Genomic DNA, 27,770 nt, shown 5'->3' on the forward strand with positions numbered 1-27,770 from the left:
CTATGCTTGAACCATTACTGTATTATCTTCATTATAATGACTTTATAAATGTTAATATCTTGACAGCAAGCCCCTACCTTCTTCTTCTTCAAGAATGTCTTGGCTATTTTTGGCCTTTTGACTTTCATATATATTTTAGAATCAAGTTGTCAAGTTCCACCAAAAAAAAGTCTGTTGAGATTTTAATTGGAATTGTAACTAAATCTATAGATCAGTTTGGGGAAGAATTCATATCTTTAAATGTTAAATCTTCAAGTCCATGAACATAGCATATCTCCATTTCTCTAGGTCCTTTTTAACAACATTCAATAAAGTTTTATGATTTTCTTGCATATATTTTGTTAGATTCACTCCTGGGTAATTTTTTTAACATACAAATTTGGATGCTACCACAAATGTCCTAGGTGTTAACCTTCTTTGCTTTCATTTGTGAACTGGTATTTAGAAATCAATTACTTTGTAATTGTATTATTCCAAGGCTGCTGTAACAAGTTGCCACAAACTTAGTGGTATAAAACAACAGAAAGTTATTATCTCACTGTTCTGTGGTTCAGAAGTCCAAAATCGGTTCCACTGGGCTTAAAATCGAGATGTTGGAAGGGTTTTGCTGCTTTCTGGAGGCTCTAGGGGAGAATCTGTGTCCTTGCCCTTTCCAGTTTCTAGAGCTGCCCACATGCCTTGGCTTGTAGCCCCCCTTCACCATCTTCAAAGCCAGCAACAACAGGTTGACTGACTTATGACACAATTTTTCAGTTTTAAGGACTCTTGTGATTACATTTGGCTCACCCAGATAATCTAGAATAATTTGATCATCTTAATTTAATTACATCTACAAAGTCATTTTTGACTTGTAAGGCAAAAATTCACAGGTTTCAGGGATTAAGATCTGGACATCTTTGTAGGGGAGATGGACTTCATTCTGCCTACAATGGTAATACTGATTTTGAATCCTACAATCTTGCTAAGCTCTCTTATAAATTCTTATCATTTATCTATAAATTCTTTTAGGCTTTCTGCATATACAATCAAATCATTTGCAAATAATGAGTTTTGTTTTGTCCTTTACAATGAGTGTGTGTGTGTGTGTGTGTATTTTTCCTACCTTTAATGCCAAGGTAAAACAAAAAGAATGGCTGGGGAAAAAATTTAAAAAACCAAAAATACTGACTGGGACTTCTAATATAATGTAAAATTTGAGTGATTATGTCAGGCAATCCTGTTTTGTTTCAGATCTCTAATGGAATACTTTCAGCATTTCACCATTAAGCAGAATATTTGATGTAGGCTTTTTTCTTCTGAAATTGAGATGATCATATGATTTTTCTCCTCTAATCTGTTAATCACATTAATTACATTAATTGATTTTCTAATGTTAAACCAACCTCCCTTTCTGAGAAAAACCAGACTTGGTCATTGCATTTTAGTAGTTATCCTAATGAGTGATTATAGACCTTTTATTTTCCTTTCTTGTATGCATTATCCTAATTAGGTTATTGTAGTTAGGTTATAACAGCCTCATAAGATTAGTCATGGAGGGTACCTACTTTTTCTATTCTCTGAAGTAGTTTGTGTAAGATTGGAATTATTGGTTACTGCATTGGTTTTAATAAAATTGCTGAGTTTCTAAACCTAAGCTACATTGTGAAGCTTTGTACATTCTTCAACATGTCTGTGTCAAGTGCTTTACTATATAATTACTCAATCCAGGGAGATTTGAGGTATTATCTCTCTCTCTCTCTCTCTCTTTTTTTCTGATAGGGAAACTGAAGCTAAACAGGTTACATATATGCCTAAAGATCATATAGTTACTAATTGGCCTACCAGAACTTGAATTGAGACTTCTTGGCTCTGAATCCATTGTTCAACACTACATTCTCATTGATACTCTCCAGAAGTATTGATATCTTGGCTGCCATGAGTTTACATTTTTTCAAAAAAATTTTTATGGTGTCTCTATCTCTTCCTTTGATGGTATTTCTTGCCATCACTTTTCTCCTTTCTTTCTATTTGCCCCATGATTTCCTTATTTCTTATATGCTGTGCTCCCAGAGGCAAAAATAGGTTGCTCTTTTGTAACAGTAGATAGCCTCTGAGCCTCTGAGGGACATTCTTAGAAGTAAGGAGCATGAGCTTTGTGACATCCATTTCAAACAGGCTCAGAAGATTTTATTATTCTTTTTGTTTCTCTTAGGTTGCTAGACTGTTAATTATCTTTATATTTATATGTCCTACACTTTGCTACTCAAAGTGTAGTCTGTGGACCAGCAGAAATGGCATCTCCTTGGAGCCTGTTAGTGGCAAAGCAGGTCCCATCCCAGAACCAATAAATCAGAAGCTGCATTTAGCAATCTTGCTAGGTGATTCCTGTGGACATTAAAGTTTGAGAAACACTGGCCTACGTCACCAATTAGACTATAAAATCTTTGAGAACTCCTTATACCTTTTCCTATCCCCAGTTCCAAGCACCATGCCTCACGTGGAACCACACACTCATGAAATGAAGTCTGTGGTGATGATTTTATAAAACACATGGCAAATCAGAATCCTCAGTTCTGGTTTTGACTGTGTCAGGAACTCCATCTATTGTTTAATTTCAACAGCCTTCAGTTTCTCGTCTATAAAATGAAGGAGTATAATTACATTTTTTTCTAATGACCCCCCAAATTCCAATGCTACACCATGACTGATAAATCTCTCAGTTAAACTAATAAATGCTAACAATTGAGATTGTCCTGAGGTATTTCCTTTGCAAAAATTCAACACGAATTACACAATGGTGTTGAATGAAATATGTGATATGTGAAAAAGTATCACTTGCATCCAAATAGGTTGTTATTGTTAAGATCTCCGTTGGAAAAGATGGCTTTTGTTTGATTAGATGCCTTTTTTCAAGCAGTAAAGCAGTGTAATAATAGGGGCCAACATTTTGTGTTTCTAAAGTTCAGGTTCAGTAGTCTGGTATAATGGCCAACTGAAAATTGCAGTGTGGGAAAACATAGGAGGTGATGCTTTGATTTCATGAACATTGTGTAGGATTATCAAACCAAAATTGACATATTCTACCTTAGCTGCCTAGAATTTCAAATTTTTCTAGCAATTCTGTTTTCATTCTCACCTTCAAGATATTAGAGGTAGAGACAGGGTAGAGAGAGCAGAGTTAAAAAAAGATTGCCCCAGTTCAGAGTGTATCTGGCTGACCTACAAAATGAGACATTTCATGATTTGATCTGCTGTTCTATCACTGGAACCCCTCTTCCCCATCTTCTTGGAGAAGAATTTGTATTTGGATGTTATTGTTGTAACTGTATCATAATCATCATCGTGGAAACCATTGTTGACAGCCCACAAAAGAATGAACTTTTACTCATGATTGCCACTTACAGTTTTGATTCCTTCGCCCTTAACATCTACTTGTTTGGCAATTCTGTTCCCTAAATTAGACATTTGGTATACTTGGTCAGCCTTGAAACTTCAAAGACAACAAGCTGTCCAGCCATCTGCATGACTGTCATTGAAGTCCCTTGTGTTCTCACAGATTGCAGCTTGTCTATTCTGAAAGATGAGCTACAAATCTATTCTGAGCCTGAGCAAAATATCTGACCAGTCTCAGAGCAAACCTGACAGTTACTCATAAGTCTAGCAGCGCCCATGCAAAACACCAAACACTGTACTTACAAAAGTAAGGCTAGTGGCAAATGGTATCTTCCAGACCATTTTGGAGAAGCACTATTGTTTCTTTCTTTCTTCTTCCTCTTAGCCTATTTTGTGCTTAACTTATGGGGATAAGACAAAAAATGCCTTGCAAACATCTTTCTTTGGCATTGCCAAATTCAGCCTATTACATGCATGTATTGTGTTTGGGAGTCGTTGCTTTGTTCTGTTTATTTTAGATAGGTAGGAAGAGGGCGTAGACTAAGGATCTGTAGAGCTTACTGCAGAAGGCATTTTATTTTCCTATAGAGGGAAAAGTACACCCATCTCATAAATACGAAGTATTTCAAGTTGAAACGAGAGGCAAATTCTATTCCTGCTTTCCATATTAATTAGCTAGGTAACCCTGGGCAAGTCAACCTCTAAATTTCATCTGCAAATTGAAAGCTTTGGTCTACACACAGCCATGTAAATTCCTCCTTCAATTGTTCATTCAGTCCCTATCTATTCAGTACCTACTATGCACCATCAACAACACTGATTCTTGGAGAGCTCAAAATTGTGTCTCCACGCCTTTAAGCAATTCACTCCTCGTCCTCCTTTAAAACCGGAAATCTTCCCCAAATAGATTGAAACACTTTTTCTGTCTGAAAATATACACGGGGAAAAGAAACGTGTCGGTTGCCATCAACCTGGAGCGGACGTACCCGCGGGCTAGTAGCTGTTCTTCCTTTGGAAAGGGCACGCTCTGCCTGCTAAAGGGCTACCCAGTCACTCGGAGAAATACAATTTCAAGGGCGCCTGGGGTCAGAGTGGGATACCCAGCCGCTCCTTTCTCGGCGGAGGCAACCTGGGAAGCATTTCTGGGCTCCGTCCGAGTCACGCGGCAATTCCACGGCAGGAATTGTGCAATGGGGCGAGTCGGGCGGGCGGCCGGGGTGGAAAGAAGCGGGGGAGGCTGCCACGGTGCCAACTTTTTTTTCCTCCCTAGGGAACCGTAAGGCGCGACAGCGCGGCCAGGACGGCGGGGATCCGGACGGCCCCAAGGCCGGGCCAAGTCAGCCTCGCTTCGCTGCAGAGGCGGCGAGCAGAGAAGCGCGTGGGGGCCGCCCCCGCGCGCTTCCCTGGACTCCGCCGGGGGCCGCGGGCCGCGGGGGCGGGAGCGAGAGCGGGAACGGCGACCCCGGGCGCGGGGCGGGGGGCTGGGGGGGGCGAGGCGGACCGCGGCGGGGAAGCCCGGGCCCGTACTTTCGGTTAGAACACCCGGGCTTCCAGCGGCGCCGCGCCCCCGCCCCCGCCCCCGCCCCCGCCCCCGCCGGCCGGCTCGCGCTGTCGGACGGTGACGCAGCCGCCCGGGTACGCAGAAGTCTGCGCGGAAGCCCGGAACCGCCCGGGCCGCCTGCGCCTCCCCGCCGCCCCCGCGCTGCCCGCAGCGCGCGCCTCCCCGCGCGCCCGCCCCGGGGCCCGCGCGGGGGTCGCCCGGGGAGCCCAGGCGGGACGCGCTGTCCGGGCGCAGGCTCGCTGATGAGCCTTCGGTCGGGTTCCTCACTCATGTCACTGTCATGGTGACGTGCGTACTCTTATTAGCGTCACTTAGAGGTGAGGAAGCAGGCTCAAAAAATACCAAGTTACGTGCTTGAAGTCAAACGGAAGGCAGAGCTGCGAAGCAAATCCAGGTTTGTCTTGACACAGCTGTATGTCCTACTTCTCTTGGATCAGCCTCTTCCCGGCTTTCATTCCAGTGAGCAGCAAACAGGTAGCCGGTGGGACAGGTACACTGAGAGGTGGAGCACCTCTTTATGGGGCAGCGGGCCAGTTTGCTTCTGGTTGGTGCTCACTTTTGCCCAAGTGTGCCGTAAACATATTGTTGTCCATGTGTACCACGAAGTGGACAAGGTTGGAAAGCATTTCGCAGAACTTCTGCCACACCATATATTGGGATCAGGGACACCTAACATAAAGGATCTACTGGAGGATTAAAGAAGACAGTGTTCACATGGGTGCTAGCACCTCAAAGATCCTCATTACATAATAATTCTCTTTTCTTTTTGCAGCGCTCCCGGGGACATCTGGGCACTCACCCTTCTAACACTGGAGAGGGGACGCAGTCATTTTTGGTCAGTACCCTCTCTGATAGATGAAAGATTTAATCCACTCCATGGGAAAATCACTTACCCCCATCTCCATCTAATTAGTGACAGACGGCGAGCTAGGGGCCCTGTCTCTTGGAAGCGTGCAAGGGCTCTTGCCACCTCACCTCCCTTTTCCTCCCAGAAGCTTCAGAACAGCTCAGAGGCCAGAACGTGACTTCCTCGGAGACCTGATGACGGTGATGTGGGCGGGGACCTCCGGGAAGGAGGAGGAAGTCAAGTCACCGGGTTCACAGCTGGCCTGTCTGCCATGCCCTAGAGAGGGACCCAGCACCTCAGGCGTGGAGCCAGCCCTACCGGCCTGGGCCTCTTTGCTGGCTTGGTCCCCTTTTGGAAGAGTGGCAGCCCAGTAAAAGATAAAGTGGCCGGGGGGGGGGGGGGGGGGGGGAGGAGGATGGCTTCTGGCTGTGGAATGTCCAAGTACATGTAGATTAGGGTAGGAAGGAATACGCTGGCTTTCGAATTTTCTCCTGGATGGGACAGAGTCCTTCCATGGCAAATGATTTCAGGGTCAGCACAGAATTTTGAGAGGAGGTTATCTTGAAAAGTGAAGCATGCTAATGCAAGTTTTCTAACTGCCAAATCTTGGGAACGGTTTGGGTTTTAAAATCATTGAGCACTGAGCAGCTGTTTTTCCCTTCCAAGCCTCTGTTTTGTGAAATGAGGCTAAAATACCTGGGCAGCCCTTTTCCCTTGGGCACCCTGGAATGCTGGGACTATGAATGGCATTTCACAAGAGTTGGAGCTCCAAAGGGAAGTCGGGCCACGAAAGGACCGGACTCTCTCCTTTGAAAACAAAGTCCTCCTTTTTTTTTTTTTTTTTTTTTTTTTTTATTTTTTTTTTTTACAGAGAGAGACACAGCGAGAGAGGGAACACAAGCAGGGGGAGTGGGAGAGGGAGAAGCAGGCTTCCCGCTGAGCGGGGAGCCTGATGTGGGGCTCGATCCCAGGACCCTGGGATCAGGACCTGAGCCGAAGGCAGACGCTTAACGACTGAGCCACCCAGGCGCCCCAAAGTCCTCCTTTTTTTAATCACAAAAGTAATTACTACTCATTGTATACAAGTTAGATTTTTTTTTTTTTTTTTTTTGGAATCAGAAGGAAGATAAAAAAATTGAAATCCCACACCCAGGAAACCACTGTTGACAATTCGATGTATAGCATTAAATGTAAGCAGAGTGAACACACTGCTTTTTTCCTTGAACAGCCTTTTTTCCTTGAATAAAATATCATGACATGCCACTAAATATTTTCCATATATGTTTCTATTTTTTTCCATACATGTTTTAAATGGGTATTTAGTATTCCACTGTGTGTTTATTTAGCTAAAGTCCAACTGAAGGATTAAAATTGTGTCCAGGATTTTGCTATTGAAACAGCAATGAAGTGTGAGCTTTGCAGCTGAATCTTTGAGCACATTCTCAATTATTTGTATAGGTAAATTTCCTAGATGTGGTATTTCTGGGTCCAGGGATGAAGATTGCTCTGTAGTGACCTTTTAAGCTTGATTGCCTCCACTCCATCCCAACCCCAGTGTTTTCCCAGACTTTCTGTACCATTTATTCACCAATAATTTATTGAACAACCATCACATGCCAGGCCCGCCTGGATACAGAGATGAATACTTTGTAGCAGTAGGTGCCATAAATGTCAGAGAAAGCTTTGGGTAGTCAGATGCCCAGTTTGAGGAGGGTCATAAAAAACCAGTTGAGTTTTTTAAAAATTCAATTTAACTAACATATATTATTAGTTTCAGAGGTAGAAGTTAGTGATTCATCAGTTGCATATAACACCCAGTGCTCATTACATCAAGTACCCTCCTTAACGCCCATCACCCAGGTACCCCAGCCCCCAGCCCCTCCCCTCCAGCAACCCTCAGTTTGTTTCCTATAGTTAAGAGTCTCTTACGGTTTGTCTCCCTCTCTGTTTTTGTCTTATTTTATTTTTTTCTTCCCTTTCCCTATGTTCCTCTGTTTTGTTTCTTAAATTCCTCATATGAGTGAAGTCATATGATGTTTGTCTTTCTCTGACTGACTTATTTTGCTTAGCATAATACTTCTAGTTCCAACCACATTGTTGCAAATGGCAAGATTTCATTCTTTTTGATAGCTGAGTAATATTCCATTGTGTATACATACTACCTCTTCTTTATCCATTCATCTGTCGATGGACATCTTGGCTCTTTCCACAGTTTGGCTATTGTGGACATTGCTGCTATAAACATTGGGGTGCAGGTGCCCCTTTGAATCACTATGTTTCTATCCTTTGGATAAATACCTAGTAGTGCAATTGCTGGGTAGCTCATTTTTACCTTTTTAAGGAACCTCCACACTGTTTTCCAGAGTGGCTACAACCAGCTTGCATTCCCACCAACAGTGTAGGAGGGTTCCCCTTTCTCTGTATCCTCGCCAACATCTGTCGTTTCCTGAGTTGTTAATTTTTGCCATTCTGACTGCTGTGAGGTGATATCTCCTTGTGGTTTTGATTTGTGTTTCCCTGATGCCAAGTGATGTTCAGCATTTTTTCATGTCCGTTGGCCATTTGTATGTCTTCTTTGGAGAAATGTCTGTTCATGTCTTCTGCCCATTTCTTGAAAAACCAGTTGAGTTTTTTGAGACCAATGGATTTTAGGTGGGAGGAGGTTAGTGAGGAGCATTGAAAAAGGAAGGGAGGAACAATGAAAGGGTCAAGGGAGTTTTCTGTACACAAGCATGGTGGTCTAAGAGCCTGGTATGTGTTCATATATTTGGGAAAAATTTGAGTTGTCTGGTGTGCTTGTACTGAGAGTAGACTTGGGAAGGAGAATAGTGACAGAATGCAAAAAAAAAAAAAAAGCAAAAAGCCTATTATGTCATGCTAAGAAGGTTCTGACCTTATTCACATAGGAAATAGAGAAAGTTATTTGTGGAGCCTCCAAGATCATGATGAAATTGGATCTTACCACTTAATCTACTGAAGAGCACTTCCTTCAGTAGACCCTCAAAATCATTCCTGGGGGGAAAAAACAAAAGATAGGAAAATTTGCAAAGCAAATATCCCAAAAGAATGTTGAAGTGGAAACTGCAGAGAATCAACCAAATTCAGCAGTAACTACCATGTCCATCACATTGAAGATTGTGCTGTAGTAATCTTTAGTAAATTTGGTCATGAGTAACTTACTCTTCTCTGCTTTAAAGAGAATGGCCTTGGGGTGCTTGGGTGACAGAGGCGTTAAGTGTCTGCCTTTGGCTCAGGTCAGGATCCCAGCGTCCTGGGATCGAGCCCCGCATCAGGCTCCCTGCTCAGTAGAGAGTCTGCTTCTCCCTCTCCCACTCCCCCTGCTCTGTTTCCTGTCTTGCTGTGTCTCTCTCTGTCAAATAAATAAATAAAATCTTAAAAAAAAAGAGAGAATGGCCTTGATACATGTCTAGAGATTATTCCAGTTTCCTATCAGGAAAACAAATCCTAGACTAATAAATCTAAAAACATGTAGCATAGATTTTAGTATGTGAAGGCCCTTTATAAACTGTAAAGTAGTGTTCAGTGAAAGACATATTTCTGGAAGGTGGTTTAATAAAAACTTTTACTTATAGACAAGGAGTCCAAAACTTAAATGCCTGCTGTGGCCAGGTAGATCATAACTTTCAACGATTCTGGAAAATTATCAGCTATTATCTCTTTGAATGTTTCCTTTCCCTCATTTTTGCTAACTCCTCAGAGAATTCTGATCACAGGTATATTAGACCTTCTAATTCTATCATCCAAGTCTTATAATCTCTCATATTTTGTGTCTGCATTTGTATAGCTTTTTAGGATCTGACTTCTAGTTCACTAATTCTTCAGTTGTGTCCAATCTCCTTTTGCACTTGAGTTTTTAATTTCTATCCTTTTTTTCTTTCTTAGAAGTTCTGTTGGGCAATTCTGTATAGTCTCTTGTTTCTTGCTCATATCTACCAGCTTTCATTTCTTGAAACAAAGGTTCAAAGGTAAACCAATCTGTCCTCTGTCCTCTAGGCCTCCATCAGCAGGAAAAGAAAGGGATCTCTCTTGTAACCTGGGCTTCAAATAAGATCAGTCCTTCCCTACCCCTCACATGAACATTGGCAGGGGTGAAGAGGGAAGCGTAGGACTCTGTATGCTCTTGAGAAGAGACTCCACTCCCCATAAGGGTCTTACTGCCACTATCTGCAATCCATTTTGCCTATGTCCCTGATTCTATCAAGAAGCCCAGAACTCTCAGATCATCCCTCATACCCAAAGCTTATCCTCGCCTGGCTCTAAAGACAGTGAGATACCCTCTACTATAGTATTTTGTATCTCTCTCGTAGCTTTTTTCCCTACCACCTGCCATACTACATATTTTACTAGTCTCTCTCTTCTAAAATGTAACCTCCTTAAGAGCCGGGGTATTTGTTTTGTTAGCTGCTTTGTCCTCAGAGCTTAGAATATTACCTGCCAAATAGAAGGTATTAAAAAAAAAATAGTTGTTGGGTGAATTAGTATTAAACCTTCTTATTTTATATTCAGTATCTTGCCATTCCATATCCAAAGATTTTGCAAGTCTGATTTTTTTGGTCAGCTGTTGCTGCTAGCTTTTATTTACTTTGCCTTGTTTACTTGTGTGTTTTGTGGATTTTTACTCTAAGCTCATATTCCTTGGGTTTTATCTGTAGAAATTCTTTGAGGCATAGATTGAAGTTCATTCATTGAGAGATCATTTGTATTTACTTTTACTAGTTGTCTGGGGTCAGGACCAAATGAATATCCCCCTTGTTTTTGTTTTTGTTTCTGTTTTCTTTTTTAACCACAAAAGTAGGGTGAATTGGGTTGTAAACCCATGTGTATGGATATAAATTATCAAAAGACAAATATTTTCTTCAAACAAAACAAGACAATGTTATGAAAATGAAAGATTCTTACTTGTAAATAGGCTTACCTGCTGAAAACAGGTCCCTGCTGTACAGATTTTGTGTAGACAATTTAGTTCTTGTAGCCCATCCAAAAAATTTAAATACTTTTTTGAAGGCCAGGTACAGGCTTTTTGGTTAAGACCTCATTTTTAAAATTGCCTTAAGCATAAATATAGTAAGCATGGAGTGTCTTCAGTTCGTCATTTGGGTTGCCGTAGAAGAAAGCAGATTGGTTTCCTCAGTCTTTCCCCATGCCTTCATACTTGTAGTTCATGTTTGCCTTGTCTCACTCAAAGGTTTCTAACGTCAGATAGGTACTGTTGTGCATGTTGAGTGCTGTGTTGGTCTCCCTTCCCGAGGTATGTTTGAGTAGATTTCAAGGGATACAAAGCCACAGTCAGTCTCTGTTTGCAAGTCATTGCATTTAGAAATAGTTTGGTGACTTTGCCTCAGATTTCCTGGATAATATTGCAGTAGATGAGAAAATTGTTCTGTGTTATTTTATTTATTTATGTATTTATTTTAAAGATTTTATTCATTAGAGAGAGTGCACACACATGCAGGCACACACAGGCGGGGGGAGGGGCAAAGGGAGAAGGAGGAGCAGACTCCCCACTGAGCAGGGAGCCCCATGTGGGGCTGGATCTCAGGACCCCGAGATCATGACCTGAGCCAAAGGCAGACACTTAACGACTGAGCCACCCAGGTGCCCCTCTATGTTACTTTAAATTAGAGTGAAAGACGTTTTTCTGCCCACCCAGAATTAGAAGGTAGCTTCTAGAACCTCTTTTCTGTTCACTTTCCAAGTTCAACTTCAGTTTTATTTGAATGAAACTTTCCCCAAAGATGCCCCATATCACTGGGGATTAGTTATGAAAACCTTGAAGATTAATGATTAAATGGCACTGGCCTAGTGAGAGGGGCTGTCAGTCTATCCCAGCAACTTCAGTGTTTGACAGGAAGTGTCTGATGCAAATTCGAAAATTTCAGACCTGAAACTGCTCCTTTCTTCTTTCCGCATTTTTGAACCGGCTGGCTCCTCATGTGTCCAGCTCCAGAGAGGTAAATAAAATTCAAAATGGCTTAGCAGCTAGGGGCCACAGCTTTGCAGCATGAATCGTGGTGGTACCTGGAAGTTTCATCCTTCCCCTAGACTTTCCGATCCCACTTAGAGGCCAAGAGGCCAAAGTCCCTTCTGTGCTTTGACTTCTGTACTACTGTGGCTTCACCCAGCTCTTCACTGAGGTTTATATGCAAGTTAGAAAAATATCTGGCTTAAAAAGGTGCGGTCTTAACTCTGTTTTATTTCTTTAATCCCATAGTATCTTATTTTTATCTGATTCCTTTTATTATAAATCTTCTCTTGAGAATATTTTCTGTTTACTAGAAGTTTAGAGATGAGATCCGCACAGTTTGGATGCTGCCAGCAAAGGCAGAGTGACCTTTGAGGGTTACTTTTACCTTGAAGAGGTCATGGGGGTCTGAGTCTCAGCTCTTCAGTCTCAAATTTTTGTCAGTACTGAGAATGGGCCCATTTCGGAGATGAACTCACATTGTCCAAGCTTATCATATACATAAAGTGATATATAAATCTAGAAGGCTGATATATTATGTATGTGATCTTCGTGAGTTCCACTAGAAACTAAGTTCCACAAAAGATAGTCAATTCTCTGCTCTATCCCCACTGATCGTTCAGTGTGCTCTATGTTAGGTGCTCAGCAAATATTTGAATGCACTATTTAATCCCTAATTGTCAGTTTTCTCTCCGTAAATAAAGTACCATATATCTCATTGATTGTTTTGAGAATTTTGTGAACTAATTTATAAGCATTTAGCATGGTATGTGTCACAAAGTAAGCATTCTGTAAATATCTCATCAAAGATTAGTTATCTATTAAGTTTTTATTTATTTATTTTTTTTTTTGCTTACTTTACTTGAAATGAAGCAACAATTATAGTTGCTACAAATACTTGTTTTACTCCTCACCCATGTTGGGGGAAATTAGTTTGAAATATAAAAATGTGTATTGAGTGCTCACTGTGTGGGTTACAAACACAATGTTTGTGCCATATAGAAACTTTTAAAGATTTTATTTATTTATTTGACAGAGAGATAGACAGAAGAGCACAAGCAGAGGGAATGGCAGAGGGAGAGGGAGAAGCAGGCTCCTGCTAAGCAGGGAGCCCGATGTGGAGCTTGATCCCAGGACCCTGGGATCATGACCTGAGCCAAAGGCAGACGCTTAATGACTGAGCCACCCAGGTGCCCTGTGCCATATAGAAACTTTTAATCCAATGAAGGAAGTAGACTTACAAAATAACTATATATAATACAAGGCTGCTTATGGAGCTTTAGAAAAAGGCACAGCATAGGGCTGGGGCATCCTGAGAGAGGGGGCAATCCAGCTGGCAGGAGGGTATAATGTCTGTTTGCTAATAAACTGATGCTTACGATGAGCAGGAAAGCAGTAGGAATTATATTCCTGACGCATAAAAGAAAAGTGACGGTTTAAAAGATGGTATAATTTTTAAAAGGTTATGGTTAATGTAAATTTTGTTTTCATTGTCTCATATTCTAATTCTTCCAATATTTATAATGTATATAGAGTGTTGCATGGCAACTCAGAATTAATCAGAGTGTTTAATCAGTTGGAATATTCTGTTTTTCAAACTATTTTAGACAAACACATCTTGAACTGTGTTCTACCAAGAATGATGCAGTTCTACCAAGTGACATCCTTTCATTGTATAAAAATAAAACTAAAAATTAACATATATATATAAATATTTATTTTTTGGTAATTTATAATTTTGTAGGTGTAGGTGTCTCCTCCCTCAAGTGCCAAGGTCCAGACACACAAGTTTCCTTGTTGCCTCTCTGTGCAGCAACTTTCTTTCCTGTTCCTCATTACACTGGGAGTATGGCCCCCTTTGGGTTTCCAGTTTTATGAGATTTCCCCATTTTGGGTGGACTTTACCTCGAGCTGATTTCTAATGACCCAGTCTTCTTAGATCTTCAGATTTTTCAAGAGTAGCTTGATTTTTATGTGAAATCAGCAATTTTTAAATGTTGGCAAGCAATTGAAACTTCTTTGTTTTTAAAGTGCTGTACAAGAACAACAAAAAATCACTGAGAGCCATATATGGGCTTCAGCTTCTCAGTTTATAATCTCTGTTCTAAGCAGGCAAAGCAATCAACCCATATGTATTTTATATATACAATGTAGAATACATTTTGCCAGAATGCATCTGTTAGATAATAATATCCCCAGATTTGGAGAGAAAAGTCCAATTTCAGATTTCTTTTTATTTTTCTTTATAAATGTACCTGCGTCTAGACTTTTTTTGTTCAGGAAATATGGTCACTGTACCTACAATATAAGGAAATGTAGGGCACAGTCCCTGCCCTCACAGATTTTTTACATTCTGTGCAGTAATAGAATGTGAAATGGACTGAAGTATCAAGAGATTTAAAGAAAGATGAACACCATGAATTTACTAGCTCAGTCCGGGTCAGCTTTAAAGAAGCTGTAGTTTGGGGTGTCTGGGTAGCTCAGTTGGTTAAGGATCCGACTCTTGATTTCGGCTTAGGTCGTGATCCCAGGGTCATGATCTCAGGGTGGTGACATAGAGCCCGTGTTAGGCTCTGTGCTCAGTGGGGAATCTGCTTGAGATTCTCTCTCTCCTTCTTCTGCCCCTCCCCCTGCTCATTCTCACTCTCCTTCTCTCTCTCAAAATAAATAAATAAATAAATAAATAAATAAATAAATAAATAAAGGAGCTGCAGGTAGGGTGGGTGTGATGACACTAGAAGGAAATGGGCAGATATCTGATATTTAGAGGAAGTTGTGACAGGAGTTGATAACTGAATGAATGTAGTGTAAGAATAAGGGAGAAATAGTATTTGTGCTTCTGTAATTGGGAAAATTCTAACCAAGCACAGTGTTGCATGACTATCCAAAGGGTGCCTTCAGTGATTACTTTGAAGGAAATAAAAGTGCTCAATGTCCTTTTCCTTTTGGTTTGTTCATTTCTTATAAACTAAAGGCAGTGTGAAAGATTTTCTAATTTCTCGTCGTGTGCTCACATGGCAGAAACAGGGCTCCACCCTCGTGAACTAATCACCTCCCCAAAGTCTCCCCTCTGATTCCTTCATATTGGGGGTTAAGATTTCAACATATGAGGGACTCCTGGGTGGCTCAGTTGTTAAGCGTCTGCCTTCGGCTCAGGTCATGATCCCAGGGTCCTGGGATCGAGCCCCGCATTGGGCTCCCTGCTCTGCGGGAGGCCTGCTTCTCCCTCTCCCATTCCCCCTGCTCGTGTTCCCTCTCTCGCTGTGTCTCTGTCAAATAAATAAATAAAAATCTTAAAAAAAAAAAAAGAATTCAACATATGAATTGCGGGGGGGGGGGGGGGGACACAGACATTCCATTTAAGGCGATTGGGCCATGTATTATACCCTGCAGAGACCGATGATCAGAGTTGCCTTCAAGTTTCTTATCCAGTGTCACAAAGCTTGCACGTATGAAAACCAGGACTAGCACCTAAGTCTTAGGGCAACAAGTCCAGTGCTTTTTGCAGGGCCCCAAACTGCTTTTCAGTCTTTCAATTTCACAAGCATTTCTTCAGGGCCCATTTCATCGGGTTCTAAGGGTGGCAAGAGTGCACAACACAGCTACCTCCTCTCAGAGGACTTAGAGTTTATTATTTTTTTAAGATTTTATTTATTTGAGAGAGTGAGTGAGCATGAGAGAGAGAGAGATCACGAGCAGGGGGAGGGATAGAGGGAGAAGCAGACTCCCCGCTGAGCAGGGAGCCCGATGCCAGCTCCATCCCAGGACCCTGGGATCATGACCTGAGCCCAAAGTAGACGCTTAACCGACTGAGCCACCCAGGCGCCCGATTTAAAGATTTTTTAATTAATTAATTAATTAATTTATTTGAGACCGAGAGAATGAGAGAGAGAGAGAGCACATGAGAGGGGGGAGGGTCAGAGGGAGAAGCAGACTCCCCGCCGAGCAGGGAGCCCGATGCGGGACTCGATCTCGGGACTCCAGGATCATGACCTGAGCTGAAGGCAGTCGCTCAACCAACTGAGCCACCCAGGCAGGCGCCCAGTTTAAACCAAAGTTTGGGTACATGGCTACAGCATCGATTGTATTTTTATGAAGTGTTTTTGGAATGTAGAGAAAGGAGAGATTGGGGCCTGTTCATTGGGGAAAATTTCATGGAGGAGGCCTGTGGGCTTCCATGGATGTTCTACAACAAATAAACTAAGGAGTTAACCCTTTTGAGCCCCGAGTCTATATCGGCAGCTGTGTGAGGTACCTCTCGTACTTTCCCTCATTTAGACCTCACCATAATCCTCTGAGGTAGGTGTTATTACCCTCCACTGGGCAGATGAGAAAATCACTGCTCACAGGGGTGGAAGGCGTAGTTGTCCAAGGCACACTGTAGGGGCAGAGCCAGTGTTGAACATCTGAGGACTCCAGTGCCTCAACTCTTAACCCCCATTGTACATGATTTTACACTCAGTAGATTTAAAAACCTGACTTTTTACAAATGTACATAAAAGATGCGTCTAGGCCTCTGAAGCAAAAAATCAGTTGGAGTTCCCCCTTTCCCTTGACCTGATGGGAGACTTGTGGGATAGAACAGAGACAGGGGAACTATTACATTCCAAGCTCTCACTTTATAAAACAAAGTTCTGGTCCACAGAAAAATACCCTGAAGCTTCAAGATAGCTGTGAAAGGGCCAAGTAGTCAAGCAGACATTTTGCCAAACTTAGCAAAAACAAAACAAGAGAATATAAGTACAGAGGACATTAAAGGATTAGCACAATAAGGGCTGGTCTAAATCTTTTAAAGAGATCCAGTCTTTGTGGCCTAATACTTGGGGACAATCTGCCTCAGGAGGTTGAGATGCCACTTTGTTCTCCAAACCACTGAGGGACGCGATCCAGGAAAAAGCTCATCTCCCTGCATAAGTTTCTAGAGCTATCAAATGTGGTTTACCTGTGCTTTCTAGAACTTTTATTCAGTGTGCTTTTTATACATACAGATTTACAATACCAACATATTTTTGTACTTCTTTTAAAGTTCTTTCCCTAATGCCCTGTGTTCTACATCAGCAGTTTCTGTCAGGGCGGTGGTGGTTGGCCAGCGCAGAGTGCTGGTTGGTGCATGCTTCTCCACAGGTGTTGCCAAGTAGTCAACATGGAGGAAAAAGGCTTCAGGCAATTGGGAGAGAAGTAGGCAACATTAGGTCACTGGGCTCAACGGAAGGGAATAGGAAGATGCTGGAAAATTCAGTGGAGGGTTGACAAGAACAGTTTAATTAGTTTTTTTTTTTTATTGTGGTGAAAAATATATAACACAAAAGATGCCATTTTAACCATTTTTTAAGTGTACAAGTCAGTGGCATTAATTATTCAAAATGTTGTGTAACCACCATGATCTATTTCCAAAATTTTCCTTCACCCGAAACAGAAACTTTGTACCCATCAAGCCAAAATTTCCTATTCCCCTGTCCTCCAGGCCCTGAGAAACACCAATGCACTTTCTGTCTCTATGAATTTGCCTATTCTAGGTATTTCATATATTCCTATATTTCATACAGTATGTGTCTCTCTGTGTCTGACTTCTTTCGGGGTTTGTCCACATTGTAACCATGTATCAGAACTCCATTCCTTTTTATGGCCGAGTATTCTATTGTATGTATCTAACCACATTTTGTTTATCCATTTATCTGTTGATGGCCACTTGGATTGTTTCCACCTTCTGGCTATTGTGAATAAAGCTGCAATGAACACTGGCTTACAAGCGCCTGTTTGAGTCCTTTTCAATTCTTTCAAGTATATACCAGTAGTGGAATGGCTCAGTCATAGGGTGAGTCTATGTTTAACTTTTTGAGGAACTGCCGAACTATTTTCCACAGGGACAGCACCATTTTACATTCCCACCAGCAGGGGATGAGGGTTCCAATCTCTCCATATCCTTGCCAACACTTGTTATTTCCATTTTCTTTTTATAGCCATCCTTGTAGGTATGAAGTGTTATCTCTCTGTGGTTTTGAGTTGTATTTCCTAATGACTAATGATATTGAACATTTTTAATGCACTTACTGGCCATTTGTTTATCTTCTTTGGATAAATGTCTATTCAAGTACTTTACTCATTTTTTAATTGAGTTGTTTGTTTCAGATTGAGCTATAGGAATTCTTACATATTTTGGATAGTAAACCCTTATCAGATACATGATTTGCAAATATTTTTTCCCATTCTGTGGGTTGTCTTTTCCCTTTTTTTTAAATATTAGCAAAATTTTACTTCAACTTTTTTCTCTGCTTATAAAAAAATCTTCTGACAAAGCTGATACATAAAAGGCTAACAGCTGTTGTCTAAAGACAGTGTGGAAGCCATAGAGAATGTCTCTCAGACAAGAGGCACTGCCCCAAATCTCCCCCACACTGGGGGCCAAGCAAGAGGGGGGGGGTAGAACTCTGCCATTAGGATTGGTGGTCCCAACCAGGAGCCCAGATTCCCCCGCCCCTGTCCACATTCTCTTTTTTGTGGTAAACAGGACTCTGCCAAGCTGACCGTTTGGAACTCCCAAGCTGCCTGAATGTTTGGGGGTGTTAGGGGACAATGCTGTGGTTTCAATATGGCCCACGTGCCAGCCCTCAGAGCCCTCAGCCAGCACCCTCTTCCCGCTTCAGAGAGCCAAACTCCTGGCCGGCTGGGGCCTGGCTGGGGCCTGGGATGGGAGGCTTACCCTCAGCATCCGTCCCTCTAATCACACCCCCACGCCCTGGAATTTTTGTTGTTATGGGACTCACGTAGTGTCAGGTGCTGCTGAAGCCTAGCTGTAGCTCTGAGTCGGATAGTGAGGGGTGGCAGGCAAAGGCCTGGGACTATGGCTGGGGTGGCCCCCGGCCCCTGCAGCTCTGGGCTGCCTACACCTTTATGTTTATTTCCAGACTGGTCCACTGCAGGGAGAGGTGGGTGGAGTGAGGTGCTGGCAGCCTCAGCCCTGTCGGATGTGTATATGGCAGAGGGAAAGGAGAAGGACAGGAGGAGGGACAAGGAGTCATGAGGATAGGGACAGGGCTGAGTGAGAGCCAGGTAAGAACTTGTCCTGAAGGTGGCCAGCTGTGGCCCATCTGAAACAGAACTCTGCTCCCTAGGGGGGCCCCTCAGGTCAGGCCAGCTGGGCAACCACCCAGGGCATGAGTAGGCCAGGCTGAACTTGGGCCACAGTGTTAAAGAATGATTGTGGGTGGTACTGGATACAGACAGGGTGTGATGATATCTCAGCTCTGCATGCTGCCAGGGCCTGGCCAACAGAAGGTGAAGCAGCACTCTTTGGAGTGGCCCATGGAGTCCAGGTTGGACAGGCAGGCATACTGGCTCATAGGCAGGACCAGCAGTGGTGGCACTTCTGAGGGTGGTAGCTGGTCCCAGATCATCTCTTATTCACAAAGCCCGAGCTGTAGTCCAAGGCTTCAGGGGTCCTTTCCACCATGTACCAGAGCTTGAAGCAAGTGGAATGTTCTTTCCTTAGTTCCTCTAGCTCTGGCTGCAGCAGGCTGTCCTTCTTGGTCCAATTGGGAAAGAGCAGTTGGCACATGGGGTGCTCACCCAGGTCCTTCATGATGTCACAGGTCACCTGCAGCATCTGAATGATGGCCTTTCCTCCCATGGTCACACCAACAGACTTCACCATCTTGATGACAGGGTTGGATTTCTTGTCTGGACAGGTGGCAAACTTCCCTTTGCCCAGATGGACTAGCAGCCCATTTGAGCCTTGGAATTCACTCAGTGATGTCTCTAACCTTCTTGTTTTCCAGGTACTGGGACATACTTCCCTCTAGTGGGAAACTTGGGATGGATGCCTTTGAAGAAAACCTTGATGACCAAATCCACTAAGCCCTTGTGGTCATGGCCGGAAATGAGTATATAGGGCAAATGACTAGGTTTTGGTGGGTTTGAATCAATGGGTAGATATGCTGGCCAATGCGAAGCCTAGAATGCGATGAGGCCACAGAAGGATAAAGTAGAACCACTGGGTATTATGGCCGGTGTTCTCCTTTATTGATGAGCCACAGTGGGTACTTGATATTCAGGCTTTTAAAGGTGATGGCCAGGGCCCAATACTTGCTAGCTGAGCAGGCTGTAGAAGAACCAGATTGGGGAGAGCACCACATGCCCCAGATGCTCAGCTGGGCCCTGTGGTGGTGGCTGCTACCCGGGCCAAGACAGTTGGGCTGCCTCTTTTCACTTTCTTAATAATATCCTTTGATGCACAGAAGTTTTTAATTTTGATGAAGTTCAATTTATTTTTTTTTCTTTTGTTGCTCATACTTTTGGTGTCATATCTAAGAATCCATTGCCAAATCCAGGGTCACCAAGATTTACCCCTATATTTTCTTCTAAGAGTTCTATGGTTCCATTTTGAGCTAATTTTTATATATGATGTGAAGTAGGGGTCCAACTTCATTCTTTTGCATGTGGAAATCCAGTTGTGCTAACATTTTCTGCTAAAAAGACTAATCTTTCCCTCATTGAATGAACTTGATGCCTCTGTGGAAAATCAATTGGCCATAAATGTATGGGTCTATATCTGTATTCTCAATTCTATTCCATTGGTCTATATGTCTATCCTTATGCCAATATCACACTGTTTTGATTGCTGCAGCTTTGCAGTAAGTTTTGAAATCAGGAGGTGTGAGTCCTCCAACTTTGAACTTTTTAAAGATTGTTTTATGTATTCTGAGCCCCTTGCAATCCCATACAAATTTGAGACTAGGTTTTTCCATTTCTGCAAAAAAAGCTGTTGGAATTTTGATAGAGATTATGTTGAATCTCTAAATCACTTTGGGGAGTACTGCCATCTTAACAATATTAAGTCTTCCAATCCGCGAACATGGATGTCTTACCATTTATAGCCATACCTTAGAAATACTGTGGGTTTGGTTTCATACCACTGCAATAAAGCAAATATCACAATAAAGCAAGTCAAATGAATTTTTTGGTTTCCCAGTGCATATAAAAGTTATGTTTACACTATACTGTAATCTATTAAGTGTGCAATAGCATGTTTAAAAAATACCAATGTAGGGACGCCTGGGTGGCTCAGTCAGTTAAGCGTCTGCCTTCGGCTCAGGTCATGATCCCAGGGTCCTGGGATTGAGCCCCGCGTTGGGCTCCCTGCCTCTCCCTCTGTGCTGCTCTCTCTCACTCTCTCTCTCTCTCCATCTCTCTCTTTGACAAATAAATAAAATCTTAAAAAACCTTACCTAAAAACACCAATGTATATACCTAAATTAAGAAAATACTTTATTGCTAAAAAATGCTAACCATCACCTGAGCTTTCAGTGAGTTGTAATCTTTTTGCTGGTAAGGGGTCATGTCTTGATGTTGATGTTTGTTGACTGATCAGGGTGGTGGTTGCTGAAGGGTGGGTGGCAGGGACAATTTCTTAAAATAAGACAACAATGAAGTTTGCTGCATCAGTCAACTCTTCATTTGATGAACGATTTCTCTTTAGCATGTGATGCTATTTGATAGCATTTTATCCACAGAGCTTTTTTCAAAATTGGAGTCAATCCTCTCAAACCCTGCCACTGCTTTATCAATTCTTAGGGGGGAAAGCTTTCAGTCTTTTACTACTGTGGGTTTTTCATAAATGCCCTTTATTATGTTAGAAAAGTTCCCTTTTACTCCTAGTTTTCTGAGTGTTTTTATAATGAAAGAGTGTTGGATGTTGTCAAATGCCTTTTTTTTGCGACAACTGAGATGATCATAGTTTTTTGTTTTTGTTCTTGTTTTTTTTTTACCTTTGTTCTATTAATGTAGTTTATTACATTGATTTTCTTATGTTGAACTACTCTTGCATTCCTGAGATAAATCCCACCTGGTCATGGTGTCCAAATTCCTTTTAATCTGCTGTTGGATTTGATTTCCAAGTATTTTGTTGAGGATTTTTGCATCCATAAGGGTTATTGACCTGTAATTTTCTTTCCTTGTAATGTCTTTATCTGCCTTTGGTATCAGGGTGATGCTGGTCTCATAAAATGAATTAGGAAGTGTTCTCTCCATCATGATTAAGTTCATCAACTTTGGAGGCAGATGGTGTGAATTTGAATCCTGCCTCTGCTACCACAAAGTTTGTAGCAAGTTATTTTGTTATTTACCCTTTCTAAATTTAATTTTCTACTCTGTAAAATGGGAATGTTAGGAGAATTAATTGGGTTCTTTCATTGTAAACCAGTGGTGTGCTGGTAAATGTGTAACAAACAGCTCTCAGAGAATGTGGAAGTGGGAAACCCTGATTTGTGGTGTTTGCCAATTTCCATGGTGTAACTATTGAAGTGACTGATTTTAAGGTGCCAGTGTGAAATCATCTAACGTGGAGTTGAGGAGACATGCACACAATCTGTTCTCATGTGCCAGTGAGAGCTGACGCCAGCACATCACTTTTTTAAAACAAGTGTGAAGTACATAATAAGTGATCAATAAATATCATTTTCAGTTGCCTTTAACAAGAAAAAAATAAAGTGAAAATAGGATGATTCCTGAAAAGTCAAGATGTATAATCTCCCTCAATATTGCCTTATGTTCTAAAATATTTTATATTCCAGGTACTTTGAAATGTTATCCTCAGATGGTCTGTCCTCTGTGGGATCCGCATCTCATACCCACTTTCTATCTTTAGATCTTGCATCATTGTTTACAGTGAACATAATCACAGGGACGATGGTCCTTGCCAACTGTTTGCCCCACTGGCAGCTGACCACACCTGGGAGGGCTCGTTGCTCCTAACTGCTTAACATACTAACCTTGAAGACAGCAGGAGAACTTAGAGGCATCATCCTGCCTTGGCTTCCTGGTTGCTAAAGTGTTCTGCTTGATATTGGCCCTGCCAAGAGCCACCAGCCAGTCCTGCTTCCCTAAAAGACACACACAGATTGCCCAACCACCCCCATCAGGCAAATGATTCTGCAAATGTCATGTCCTCTACACTTGTGCTCAGACCTGGGCTTAAAATCTATGAAGCAAACAAGGACTCTCTTACCCTGTATCCAGGGCACCTGGTCTTAATCCCTTGACCAAGTCACTATGTTGTCCCATGTTCCTTATCCATCCATCCATCCATCCATCCATCCATCCATCCATCCATCCATCCATCCAAGACTTACAGAATGGATGCAAATACAAACATGATATATGGTCCTAGAGTCCATAAATTCACAGAGTGGGATGTGGTTAGGTAGAGTGGAGATAGATAGGCAAACGAATACTGGGACTAAGGTGCGATAAGAAAAAGTACAAAAGTATATGCAAAGTACTCTGTGAAACCAAAGGAATGATCCTGCTTGCCTCAGGGAGCTAAGGAGGTTTTTGCAGAGTGTGTGCAGGTAACCAAAGGGTAACACAGAGGTTTGGGGCCAGATGATGACAGACTTTGTATGCTCTACTGTGACATTGAACTTGATCCTCCAGCAACAGGGAGCCTTTCCTTTCCTCTTCTACTGCCCTGCATCTTAGGACTTCAAGGCCCTGGTCCCTGCTAATAAAATAATAACCAACTTTTTTAGGGCTTACAATGTGCCAGACACTGTACTAAGTGCTTTAAATTCATTATGTCCCTTAGTCTTCACAACAACCTTAGAAGACAGAAAATATCAGCATCCCCATTTTACAATGAGAAAACAGATTTAAAACTCCAAGTCTCACAACTAGGAATAGGCAGAGCTAAGACCCAGTTCTGATTCACAGCCAAGACTGTGCTCCTAGAAACATGAGCCAGTAGGACCTGGTGTAGTTGAGCGGCTGGGAAGAGTGGATCCATCTCCCCAAACCAGCCTCCAAAACTTCCCCACATTTTGTAATGCTCATGTACCTTAAAGCCTCTTACCTCCTACCTGGGCTGAGAGCAACAATCTGAAAGTACCTTGTTTAGGAGACAGTCATAGTTACTGTGGAGGAGGGCTTCCTATGAAGTTGATGAGAGTGTCAACTTACCTCCAAGGACTGTGTTTGCTTCCGGGTGATGTTGAATTACTGATTAATCTGCTCATGTATAAGTCAGCTAATGCCCCTCCCAAATAATGTAATGTGTTAACCCAATTAAAAACACTTGCCCAACTAAATGGAGTGTCAGACCTGTCAACTCCTATTTTACATTCTGTAAAAGGAAGCAGGAGTCCTACTGACCCTTAGACCGTGTTAGATTTAGATATATATTAAATAGGTATACATAGGGTGCCTGGGTGGCTCAGTTGGTTAAGCGACTGCCTTCGGCTCAGGTCATGATCCCGGAGTCCCTGGATCGTGTCCCGCATCGGCCTCCCTGCTCAGCGGGGAGTCTGCTTCTCCCTCTGACCCTCCCCCCTCTCATGTACTCGCTCGCTCTCATTCTCTCTCTCTCAAATAAATAAAATCTTTAAAAAAATAAAATAAAATAAAAAATAAAATAAAATAGGTATACATATAATTTAATTTAGTGTTGATGTCAACTCTGTAAAACTGTGTGTACAAATAAGTAACCCGAAGCTCAGAAAGGTGAAACCACTTGTTCAAGGTCATAGAGTCAATTTTCTTTCTACGACTCCAGGACCCTAACATTGGGGTGGTCTTTTGTTTGTATCCTATCAAATAACTGCCCTTCTTTTTAATAATAAGAATTTGAATGTCCCTAAAGGAGCATTATTATTTTAGAGATGTGATGTAGTGCAAAGAGCAGGAGCTTTGAAGCCAGATATTGCTGCGTTAAGATTCTAGTGCCTGCTTTGGAGTGGTGTGACCTTTGGCAAATCACCTCATCTCACCTAAAAAGAGGATTGTGAGAAAAGCAGTAGATGGCTGGCCCTTGGGGTACCTCAGTACACCTTACTCCTTTCTGGCTCCTCCTCGGTGTAACACGAATGGACATCTCCAGCCATCTCAAGAAAATTGGTTACATACTCAGTGCATCCTTAGAGGTGTGTCAATTTATTTTAATCGAAACAAATTCCTGCTATATTATATTTTGGGGGGAAATCTGGGGAAGGTATTGTGAGACTAGGCAAATTATACAGCTCCCGCAAGGGGGAACTCCCAGACCAATCAAGGAGGTCCATGACTCATGCGTGTTTTGGGGAGGAAACGGGAAAGTTGCTGTGTTGGAGCCAAATCAGTTGGAGAGCTTGGGGAGGAATGTTGGGACCTGAGGACCCGGATGTTACAGGAGGGGCCGCTTGCTGTGGGTACTGCAGGGAGAATGTGCAATTCTTGGGGCGATCTGGGATGGAGAGCGTGAGGGAAGGAGAGGAGGGAGGGCAGAGGGAAAAAGGAGAGTGCAGCTGGCTGCGCAGCCGACCTGTGATTCCTCCCTCTCATTCCCTACATCTCTAGCAATGACCGTCAAAGCCAAGCACCTTTGTGTGAGTGCCTCTGACGGGAAAACCTGGAAGAGGCAGAGTTTCATTTCAACATTGTGCAGAACAGATTAGAGGTGAGAAGGTGGAAGTGTCCCTTTGGATGTCATCCAGCTCTGGAAAGGGCTGTAGACTTCCACAGGCCAGGTTAAAGGTTGGGGGTTCAAACCAAGTTTACCCAGATCTTTGAGAGACAAAGGGGACTCGGCTGACTTCCGAGTTGTATCTCTGATTTCTTTCTCTTTCCTTCTTTACCTTTCCCTCCCCTCCAAAGCTCACCCAGTACAGTACTTGACATACAGTAGGCACCCCGTAAATATCTGTTGTGCTGAATCATATAAATATTACGTGTGGTTTCTGCTGTCGTGGGACCTAAAATTGGGTAAAGACAGCACACACATATATTTCACACCTAAAAATAAACCTAATCCTAAAAATTCAGGGAAGGATATAAATACCATCTAAATAGGCTTACCACTTTCCCACCTCTTTGTTTTTTGGTATCCTTCAAATTTCAACTCGTATTTCACCCTCCAGGAAGTCTACCTGGATTTTCAGTGATGTTTCCTGTCTCTGAAATCTTATGCCATTTTCCTTCTGTGTCAGCCATCTGTCACTTGATCATTTATTTTTCAGAAGGCTGTTTTGCCTTTTCTTCTATATACCACAGTCTCTGAGGACCACCCTTACTAAGGGCTGAGTATCCTATACACATAGTTGTCAGTTGATTGTTACTGATCGTATGTATCTTGCATCATATTCTCAGAAACTTAAGAATTTAATATGTGCTTGGCATATACTGGTACTGAATAAATGTTGTTGAATTGAGCTGAATTGTTGGGTGCCACAGACCTCTGAGAACCTATGAGTCCTAGATATTACTCTCCTGCCAGAATAACAGAAAATTAGAACTTGGGGAGAAATCAAATCTAATTCTTGTTAAGCTATAATTTATTTTCCTATTGCTCTTAGGCATGTAATTTAGGCTTTCCACTCCAAATGCAAATATGATTTATTGGCCAATCACTTTTACATGAATACTATGAGGTAAAAAAAGAAAGATGCACAGAATTTTGATGCTGACAGACGTCATAAAATCATGTGTTCTAACCCAGGAGAAGTACAAGCTCAGAGAGGTTAAACAGACTGCCTATGTTTCCTTGGTTGGTCACAGAGCTCACTGAGCATTCAGGTCCCATGCTTTCTGGTCCAGTGGCCTTTCCAGGCTCTAAGCTTGGCTGTCAGAATAGTATTTTCATTGTTAATGCAATATACTAAGTCCCTGGGGTAGAATAAGCCCCATTATTAGAGCTAGTAAGTCAGTCCAAAGCAATTTGATATTCCTGTAAAATTGAATAGATTTTGAAGAATCCTTGGGTTCACTGCCTTCCAACGGGGCCATCATCTCATTTATCCTATGTATATATAATATTTTATATATATATACACCCCATAAATGAACACTTCTGTATGAACACTCATTATAACAGTTTTATTGATTCTGTTATAGTGCTGTTAATTACATAAACCACAAAAACCTTCAGTTAGATTAAGCCATAATAAATAAGATTAGTGATACTCTGCTCTGTATAGTGAGTGTTTTTATAATAAATGGATGTTTATCTTTTCAGAAATTACTACATTGATGTCTTATAATTATATCAGATATTTGGACTTTTTAGTAAAAAACTTTTAGAGTGTCTTCTAATAACTAATGATATTAACTATGATTATTCATCCTCATGATAACCCTATCAAGTGGACATTGTGATTTTCCTCACAAGTGAAGAAATAAAATCTTATAGAAATTTGGTACCTTGCCCAAGATCCCACAGTAGGGGAGGCCAAGATCGAATGAGATAATATATATGTACTTAGCACAGTGCGGGGCAGATAGTGTGTTGAATAAATGCAATTGAAAGAGTCAGTATGAAGTGAGAAGAAAGGTGAAGCTGTTTCAAAGATGGTACATAAGGCATATAATTCCTGTATATAAAACATGTATGACTAGGGGCACCTGGGTGGCTCAGTCAGTTAAATGTCCAACTCTTGGTTTTGGCTCAGGTCGTGATGAGCCCCGCCTCTAGCTCCACGCTGAGCCCAGAGTCTGCTTGAGATTCTCTCTCTCTCCCCCTCTGTCCCTCCCCCTGCTCCATGTGCTCTCTCTCTCAAATAAATAAATAAATCATAAAAAAAACCAAACACGTACGACTAAAATTTGATTCTGAGCTTCCTAACAATCAACAGGGGAAATACAATCAGTTATATAAGTGATAAGTAACCTTGCCCAAGAGAAGTATAAGTATCTGGAGCTCAGACCTATGGGCCTTTCTTCAAGACACAGCATTTAACGCCCTAGCAAGGACCTGAGAGGATGAGGCAAATTCACCGTGGAATACATGGGATGGCTGTTAGAAGCTTGGAAAAAGTGATGGCCAAACCTGAGTGAAGTGGAGATGCCTGAGTTGCCCTGGCAGAAGGCAGAGGAAGGATTAAGAAGTTGAGGGAAGGGGCATGTAGTAGAGTGGAAATGTTATGTAAGGCCAGAAGCCCCATGAGAGCTCCCATGTTTTATGGGAGGCCCAAAGGACACACCATTCACCAAGACCATTAAGAATGTACTACAGAGAGAGGTATCAGTGTCACTAAGAAGTCACTTCT

General features: G+C 42.1%; 1 long non-coding RNA gene and 1 pseudogene across 2 annotated transcripts; one reads left to right on the plus strand and one right to left on the minus strand.

The window, feature by feature from the left end:
* The first annotated feature begins 5,085 nt into the window (after window positions 1–5,085).
* LOC118019318 lies at window positions 5,086–17,802 on the plus strand. 2 transcript variants are annotated; one of them, XR_004681655.1, is made up of 3 exons: window positions 5,086–5,327; window positions 5,706–5,768; window positions 17,490–17,802. It is a non-coding gene; the product is annotated as an uncharacterized LOC118019318 (long non-coding RNA). The 2 variants fall into 2 exon arrangements; XR_004681656.1 differs by lacking the exon at window positions 17,490–17,802 and adding an exon at window positions 5,847–6,183.
* A 1,199-nt stretch (window positions 17,803–19,001) lies between these two features.
* Window positions 19,002–27,770, minus strand: part of LOC118018957 — a 56,451-nt pseudogene continuing 47,682 nt past the window's right edge.

This window comes from Mirounga leonina, unplaced genomic scaffold (genome assembly GCF_011800145.1).
Source record: "Mirounga leonina isolate KUSES-001 unplaced genomic scaffold, KU_Mleo_1.0 Mir_173, whole genome shotgun sequence".
NCBI classification, from domain to species: Eukaryota; Metazoa; Chordata; class Mammalia; order Carnivora; family Phocidae; genus Mirounga; species Mirounga leonina.